The sequence below is a fragment of the Rutidosis leptorrhynchoides genome, chromosome 1, assembly GCF_046630445.1.
Source record: "Rutidosis leptorrhynchoides isolate AG116_Rl617_1_P2 chromosome 1, CSIRO_AGI_Rlap_v1, whole genome shotgun sequence".
In the NCBI taxonomy this organism is placed as follows: Eukaryota; Viridiplantae; Streptophyta; class Magnoliopsida; order Asterales; family Asteraceae; genus Rutidosis; species Rutidosis leptorrhynchoides.
In genome coordinates this window covers 419,848,801-419,858,287 of record NC_092333.1, presented here as the reverse complement: position 1 = coordinate 419,858,287, position 9,487 = coordinate 419,848,801, and positions in this window count along the sequence as shown.

Below are 9,487 nucleotides of genomic sequence, written 5' to 3'. Positions count from 1 at the left end.
TATGAACATGATATTTTCAGTTTATGAAATACTTATAAATGAAATCCTTGTGAAAAACTATTAATTTTAGGCTCAAGAATCACTTGATTTCGTTTAGAATTGCTTCCGGTATGATTAATTGAAGTTTAACATGATATTACATGAAATCCGAATTGTTTTGCCATGTTTCTGGAATTTTGACTTTGTTATCTGTAAATATAAGTATGTAGATGGATTACTATTGAAAAACTACTAATTTTAGGCTCAGGAATCAATTGATTTCGTTATCGTATGCTCCCGATATGTTAAATTGAAGTTTTCATGTGATCTTGCTATGAATCCGAATTTTCTGAGATGAATGCTTTATGATTGAGTTTGTGAACTGATGTTAGATGTATAGATAATTGAAAAACACCCAAGATAGACTTAAGATTCATGTTAATCGGATATGTATAGCCCTCGTTATGGTTAATTAAAGGTTTGTGATTTTGATGCATAAAAATTTATTTCGGTTTAAAAATTCGTAATTGAAACTGTGAATCTGGGAAAGTATGCTATATATTCAGGTCCGGAGAGGTATATAGTTGTATTGCTTGAGAAAAAAACATTTGGTTTTCATTTAGATATTGTCCAATTCCGATAAAAGAGTCAAAATCTATGGCCAAATCAAAGTTAGAATTTTATATTATTTAAAACCGGACAGAACAGTTTCATTGGGATGCGTGCGACCTGATCTCAGAATTCTGGGTTCACGGTTGCGTGCGTATCAAAAAATTAATAAGTTTAGACTCCAGAAACGCGTCATTTGGATACTTTTTGGATTTGATATGATTTTTCAAAGTTTATACATGAGTACCGAAACGATTCAGCATTAAAGCCTGGTACGTTTTTAGTCACTGCGAGCTTACTGTTTAGGGTTAGAGGTTGTGCTTCGGATATGTTATAGTCGACTAAATTTCGGAGATTTTGGCGAGTATTTCAAGTCAAATGGACCTGTACTTATTTTTATAAAAATTCTGGAAGTTGACTACACTATTTAAGCTAAATAATATGTGCAATTGACTTTGTTTGACCAAATGGGTTTAATGGGTCAAAATGGGTAACGGTCAGTGTAGAAAAGTCCCAAACGTCGATTTAAGTAAGTTTAAAGATTGTGGTGTTTAAAAAATAAGTTGTGGCATGTTTTGGTCAAAATGGGTGTTTATGACCCATTTGGGTCATACGAGCCTACTTTGACCCATATGCGAAATTTTGAGAACCAAAGGTATGTAACACATCCCGTATATTGATTTAAGTATGTTTGCAAGTTTTGGTGCTTTAAAAATGAGTTTGGGTCAAATTTGGTTTAAAGAAAGTTTTATGACTCATTCGGGTCAAACGTGCATAAATTGACCCATATGCATAATTTTGGAAAACGAAAGTCACCAACACATCTAAAATGTCATTTTTGAGCTGTGATAAAAATTTGGTTAAGTCAGGTCAGCCGGATTCAAATTTGGATCGTCAACCGAAAATTTTAGTATTTTAACAAAATTGTCAAAATGACTCTCGGACCTACTTTGAGGACTCGCAAGTTGAAATCAGTTAAGTTTAGATAAAAACTATTATTTGGTATTGAAAGTATTTGTGACAAGCTTTAAAACGATATATTATTTGTATAATTTTGTTGAGTTTAAACAGGTATAAAACAAGCGAGAAAATGGGCAATCGTTGCTGATTTTGAACACTTAACAAAAATTTTATCAGCATTTTATGTTTCGGGAGACTGTTTTCGCGAGGTCATAACTTTAAAACCGTAACTCCATTTTTGTCAAATAAACTGTCTATAGAAAGGTGGAATGACATACTTTCCAATGGTCATGACCTAAGGTATTATATCAAATTTGGTGGGACCCGGAATTAGCTTCAAAATACTAAAAAATACATATATGTAAATAATATAAATTTTTCTAAGTAAAAATGAATAACTTAAGTTTGACCTATGTTTGACTACTTGATCAACTTGTGTAATTTTATGCGGTTGTTGACTTGTGTTAATCATATTGACTGTGTTTGACTTGCGTTTGACTTACATTTGACTTACTTTGACTTGCGTTGACTTTTGTTGACTTTTGCTAAATTTTGATAAATTTGTGAGTCGGACTTGAGCAATAGGACTATACGAACCCTATGACCTGACCTAGCTTGTTAGACATTTATTAACCAACATATATTCTTTAGGATGAGGTCTACGGTTACTTGCATTCCGAGTATTGGTTACATCTACGTGAATTGTTTATTGGGCTACAAAGGTGAGTTTCATTTGCTCCCTTTTTAATTGCTTTTGCAATATATATTTTTGGGCTGAGAATACATGCGCTGCTTTTATAAATGTTTACGAAATAGACACAAGTACTTAAGATATATTCTACGTTAAGTTGTACCACTGGCATACTTCCATGTAGCTTGGTAACTAATATTTACATGGGTATTGTAAACGCGAATCCTGTTGATAGATCTATCGGGCCTGACAACCCCAACCAGACTGGATGACTAGTATTTAACGGTTGCACAGTACTTCGTTTCGGTAACTACACTTGGTACGGTGTAGTGAGATTTCATAATAAAGGGAATATGCGACGTTGATTAAATGTTAAGTATGGTTACCAAGTGCTCAACCACTTAGAATGCTTTACATACACTTGCGAGTGTATTATGTTTATGATTATGAAATCTTGTGGTCTATTGAAACTATTGATAACGGTTGTTACGATAAACCTATGAACTCACCAACCTTTTGGTTGACACTTTTAGCATGTTTATTCTCAGGTCTTTCAAAAGTGCTTCCGCTGTTTGCTTGCTATTTGCTCAAGGTGCTGCATGGAGTCTTTTATGCCATATTTTCAAAAAGACATTGCATTCAAATATTAATGTTATAATCTGTTATTAAATAAATTGATGATTTAGTCATTTTGTATAAGTTGTCATATATATTTGGGATATGTCTATATTTTGGTAAACTTTCTATGTATAGAAAGTATGTTTTTTTTAAATGAATGCAATGTTTTATCAAAACGTATCATATAGAGGTCGAAACCTCGCTGTGGGACCGTCGATAACGTACCGCGTCAATAGCGATTTTGGCGGGTCGTTAGATCTTCGAATGTCTTACAAACTGATCTCGCCTTAAATAGTTGTGCCGAAGAATTCTGACCGACTCTAGACAAGATTTCATCAATCATGTCTCCGGGTAGGTCTCTTAAAATATTGGGTTGTCTATCCATTTTGTGTTTTTATACTGTAAAATAGACAAGAGTTAGATTCATAAAAAAATACTTATTAATACAAGCAATTTTTACATATATCATAAAGCATAAGTACACTATATTACATATATTACACCACACGAATACAACTATCTTATTCTGACTCGCTCGTTTCTTCTTCTTCGGGTTTGGTACGTTTTGCCAAGTTTCTAGGGATATATGATGTTCCCCTAATACGAGCCGTCGTTTTCCACATTGGTTTAGAAAAACCTGGTGGTTTAGAGGTTCCCGGGTTATTGTCACAACTTAAGAAATACGGGTGTTGACGATACATATAAAGTTCATCGTGTTTGGAATCAAATTTCTCTATTTTTATGCCCTTTCCCTTATTGTTCTCTTTTGCCTTATTAAATTGTGTTGGGGTAATTTCTATAACATCATTGGAATCCTTGTCGGGATCCGATTCATCGGAGAATTGGTAATCCTCCCAATACTTTGCTTCCTTGGAGGAAACACCATTGACCATAATTAACTTTGGTCGGTTGGTTGAGGATTTTCTTCTACTTAACCGTTTTATTATTTCCCCCACTGGTTCTATTTCTTCTTCCGGTTCCGATTCTTCTTCCGGTTCTGATTCTTCTTTCGGTTCTGACTCTTCTTCCGGTTCGTCTTCGGGAACTTGTGAATCAGTCCACGAATCATTCCAATTTACATTTGACTCTTCATCATTATTAGGAGAGTTAATGGGACTTGTTCTAGAGGTAGACATCTATCACATAATATCAAACACGTTAAGAGATTAATATATCACATAATATTCACATGTTAAAAATATATAGTTTCCAACAAAAATGTTAAGCAATCATTTTTAAAGAAAACACGGTCGAAGTCCAGACTCACTAATGCATCCTAACAAACTCGATAAGACACACTAATACAAATTTTCTGGTTCTCTAAGACCAACGCTCGGATACCAACTGAAATTCAGTTGGGAACAACCACCGTCCCACCCAGTGCCTTCCCAGCTAACCGCCTGGTGACCACTGAGTGTACCTCAGATACTGATTTTAGGGCCTGCCTCTCGGCTATTGCCAACCCTCGTAAGGGATCGCACGGAGTAAGAGCCAATGCTTCGTCACAGGTAACACTGTGAGAACCTCCTTTACGACTAACCCGCCACACATGGACGGCGTTATACCAGCTCTGATACCAATTGAAATGTCCCGTTCATATTGATTATAAACGTTCCATATTAATTGATTTCGTTGCGAGGTTTTGACCTCTATATGAGACGTTTTTCAAAGAATGCATTCATTTTTAAAACAACCATAACCTTTATTTTATCAATAAAGGTTTCAAAAGCATTACGTAGATTATTAAATAATGATAATCTAAAATATATTGTTTACACACGACCATTACATAATGGTTTACAATAGAAATATATTACATCGACATATGTTTCTTGAATGCAGTTTTTACATAATATCATACAAACATGGACTCCAAATCTTGTCCTTATTTTAGTATGCAACAGCGGAAGCTCTTAATATTCACCTGAGAATAAACATGCTTTAAACGTCAACAAAAATGTTGGTGAGTTATAGGTTTAACCTATATATATCAAATCGTAACAATAGACTACAAGATTTCATATTTCAATATACATCCCATACATAGAGATAAAAATCATTCATATGGTGAACACCTGGTAACCGACATTAACAAGATGCATATATAAGAATATTCCCATCATTCCGGGACACCCTTCGGATATGATATAAATTTGAAGTACTAAAGCATCCGGTACTTTGGATGGGGTTTGTTAGGCCCAATAGATCTATCTTTAGGATTCGCGTCAATTAGGGTGTCTGTTCCCTAATTCTTAGATTACCAGACATAATAAAAAGGGGCATATTCGATTTCGATAATTCAACCATAGAATGAAGTTTCACGTACTTGTGTTTATTTTGTAAATTATTTATAAAACCTGCATGTATTCTCATCCCAAAAATATTAGATTTTAAAAGTGGGACTATAACTCACTTTCACATATTTTTACTTCGTCGGGAAGTAAGACTTGGCCACTGGTCGATTTACAAACCTATAACAAATATGTACATATATATCAAAGTATATTCAAAATATATTTACAACACTTTTAATACATTTTGATGTTTTAAGTTTATTAAGTCAGCTGTCCTCGTTAGTAACCTACAACTAGTTGTCCAACGTTAGATGTACAGAAAAAAAATTGATATATATTATCTTGAATCAATCCATGACCCAGTGTATACACGTCTCAGGCTAGATCACAACTCAAAGTATATATATTTTTGGAATCAACCTCAACACTGTATAGCTAACTCCCACATTACTGCATATAGAGTGTCTATGGTTGTTCCAAATAATATATACACATGGGTCGATATGATATGTCAAAACATTTGCATACGTGTCTATGGTATCCCAAGATTACCTAATATATTAGAATACATGTATAATACAATATAAGTTAGCTAGGATATGATTAATATAGATTTGGTACCAATTTTCACGTTGCTACAACAAGAAAAATTATCCAATCTTGTTTTACCCATAACTTTTTCATTTTAAATCCGTTTTGAGTGAATCAAATTGCTGTGGTTTCATATTGAACTCTATTTTATGAATCTAAATAGAAAAAGTATAGATTTATAGTCGGAAATATAAGTTACAAGTCATTTATGTAAAGGTAGCCATTTCAGTCGAAAGAACGATGTCTAGATGACCATTTTAGAAAACATACTTTCACTTTGAGTTTAACCATGATTTTTGGATATAGTTTCATGTTCATAAGAAAAATCATTTTCCCAGAAGAACAACATTTAAATCAAAGTTTATCATAGTTTTTAATTAACTAACCCAAAACAGCCCGCGGTGTTACTACGACGGCGTATGTCCGGTTTTAAGTGTTCTTCGTGTTTCCAGGTTTTAAATCATTAAGTTAGCATATCATATAGATATAGAACATGTGTTTAGTTGATTTTAAAAGTCAAGTTAGAAGGATTAACTTTTGTTTGTGAACAAGTTTAGAATTAACTAAACTATGTTCTAGTGATTACAAGTTTAAACCTTCGAATAAGATAGCTTTATATGTATGAATCGAATGATGTTATGAACATCATTACTACCTCAAGTTTTCTGGATAAAGCTACTGGAAATGAGAAAAATGGATCTAGCTTCAAAGGATCCTTGGATGGCTTGAAAGTTCTTGAAGCAGAATCATGACACGAAAACAAGTTCAAGTAAGATTTCCACTCGAAATAAGATTGTTATAGTTATAGAAATTGAATCAACGTTTGAATATGAGTATTACCTTGTATTAGAAAGATATATTACTGTAAATAATAAAGATTTCTTGAGGTTGGATGATCACTCTACAAGATTGGAAGTAAGCTAGCAAACTTGGAAGTATTTTTGATTTTATGAAAATAGAACTTGTAGAGGTTATGAAGAACACTTAGAACTTGAAGATAGAACTTGAGATAGATTAATTAGATGAATAAAATTGAAGAATGAAAGTGTTTATAGGTGTTTTTAGTCATTGGTATATGGATTAGATATAAAGGATGTGTAATTTTGTTTACATGTAAATAAGTCATGAATGATTACTCATATTTTTGTAATTTTATGAGATATTTCATGCTAGTTGCCAAATGATAGTTCCCACATGTGTTAGGTGACTCACATGGGCTGCTAAGAGCTGATCATTGGAGTGTATATACTAATAGTACATACATCTAAAAGCTGTGTATTGTACGAGTACGAATACGGGTGCGTACGAGTAGAATTGTTGATGAAACTGAACGAGGATGTAATTGTAAGCATTTTTGTTAAGTAGAAGTATTTTGATAAGTGTCTTGAAGTCTTTCAAAAGTGTATGAATACATATTAAAACACTACATGTATATACATTTTAACTGAGTCGTTAAGTCATCGTTAGTCGTTACATGTAAGTATTGTTTTGAAACCTTTAGGTTAACGATCTTGTTAAATGTTGTTAACCCATTGTTTATTAAATCAAATGAGATGTTAAATTATTACTTTATCATGATATCATGATGTATTAATATATCTTAATATGATATATATACATTAAATTTCGTTACAACGATAATCGTTACATATATGTCTCGTTTCAAAATCATTAAGTTAGTAGTCTTGTTTTTACATATGTAGTTCATTGTTAATATACTTAATGATATGTTTACTTATCATAATATCATGTTAACTATATATATATATATATATATATATATATATATATATATATATATATATATATATATATATATATATATATATATATATATATATATATATATATGTATATATATATATATATGTATATATATATATATATATATATATATATCCATATATATGTCATCATATAGTTTTTACAAGTTTTAACGTTCGTGAATCGCCGGTCAACTTGGGTGGTCAATTGTCTATATGAAACCTATTTCAATTAATCAAGTCTTAACAAGTTTGATTGCTTAACATGTTGGAAACATTTAATCATGTAAATATCAATTTCATTTAATATATAAGAACATGGAAAAGTTCGGGTCACTACACCTATTAGGTATGATTTCATCGAGTTTAGATACCTTAATTTGTTGTTTTAATGAGTTGAAACCCTAAGGGTTCTTAACTCGAATTTCAAGAAATTGAAGGTTGTTTTGATGTGTATCTGTAATTGTTTTGTGTTTAACGGAACCTTATGATGCTATCGTGATGTAAATCGGTCCGTAAAATGCACAATTATGTGATTTTGATGATTTGAAAAAGGCATTTAATACGGGTTTCATCAGACATGCATGAGTGACGTCACTCGCACGCGTGAGACATGACTCGCACAAGTCAGTGCACGGTTGATGATCAACCGTGTGGACCTTTGAGCTCACTCGTTTGTTTTGAATTTATTGATCACTCGTTTGCAAGAGCTGACACGTGTGATTACACGCACGGGTCACCACATGGTTGATTCACTCGCTTATGTTTTAATGCATCGGCCGTGTACCCTGTCTGAAACCATATTACTGCTTAAACGTGTCAACAGTGACACGAGTGACTATATCACTCACACGGTTGATCTCTCAGCCGCACGTGTGACACTGTCACTCGCACGTTTCATCCTGTTTAACATATTTATGACACGTTGATGCAAATGCTTTAATGCTTTATGTTGATTGATTTATATATCTAACATCTCTGTTAACATTTCAGTTTCTATTTAGATATCATCAGATGGCATAACAACAAGTAAACATTCCGGTTGTTAACATTGAAGGTCAAGGGGAGCAACAAGTTAATCTACAAGCTAATCCTCAAGCTAATCCTATCAATCCACCTGCTCAACAAGAGATTCCGTTAGAAATGGGCAAAATGAATAATCAAGTCGCTCTTTATGATACTACTCTTGAAAGAGGGTCTCACTTTAAGGAGGTTATTGAGTTTCTCAAGAGATCAAGGATACACACTGCTATTTCTACTAAATGCACTGCATACTACAGTCATCAGAGAGAGTTCTGGAGAAATGTTGTGTTGGATGTTGATGAAGATAAGCTTGTTAGTAAGATTCAAGGACATGATATTACTGTTTCTAAGGATGTGATTAGAAGGATTTTGGGTTTCAATGACGAAAACTGTTCCCATATAACTATCTGTAGATAACGAATCCATGGTTGTTTTAGAAGATGTGCTTATTCTGGTTACCTTGTTGGCAAATCTGAGCTGGTGAAGACATGTCTGCCACCACAGTTTAGATATCTTGCTCATGTGATCATGCATTGCTTGAGTGGATACAAAACGGGTTTTGACAAGCTGAACGAGAAAGTGCAGAGTACGTTTGTGGCACTTGTTCTCAAGGCTCCATACAATTTTTCGGGTTTTGTTTTCTACTATTTCAAGGCAAACCACTTCAGTTCTTCCCAGAGATACCTGATCTACGCCCATTTTCTACAATTGATCATTAATGATGCTGCACCTGATTTACCTAAGCTTGAAGAGGATATTATCCATCTGAAGCCGATGAATCGATTACTTTTCGCAGAATGGAAGAGACAAGGAATGAGGATTTAAAGCCTGAATTTAATAGAAAGCTCATTTGTCATCTTATCAAGGAGAACTATCGATGCCCAGCTGGTAATGCGTGGAGAAATGAGGATTCAGACTCTGACTACGAAGTTTCTGATAAAGAAAGTGAGGGTGATAAT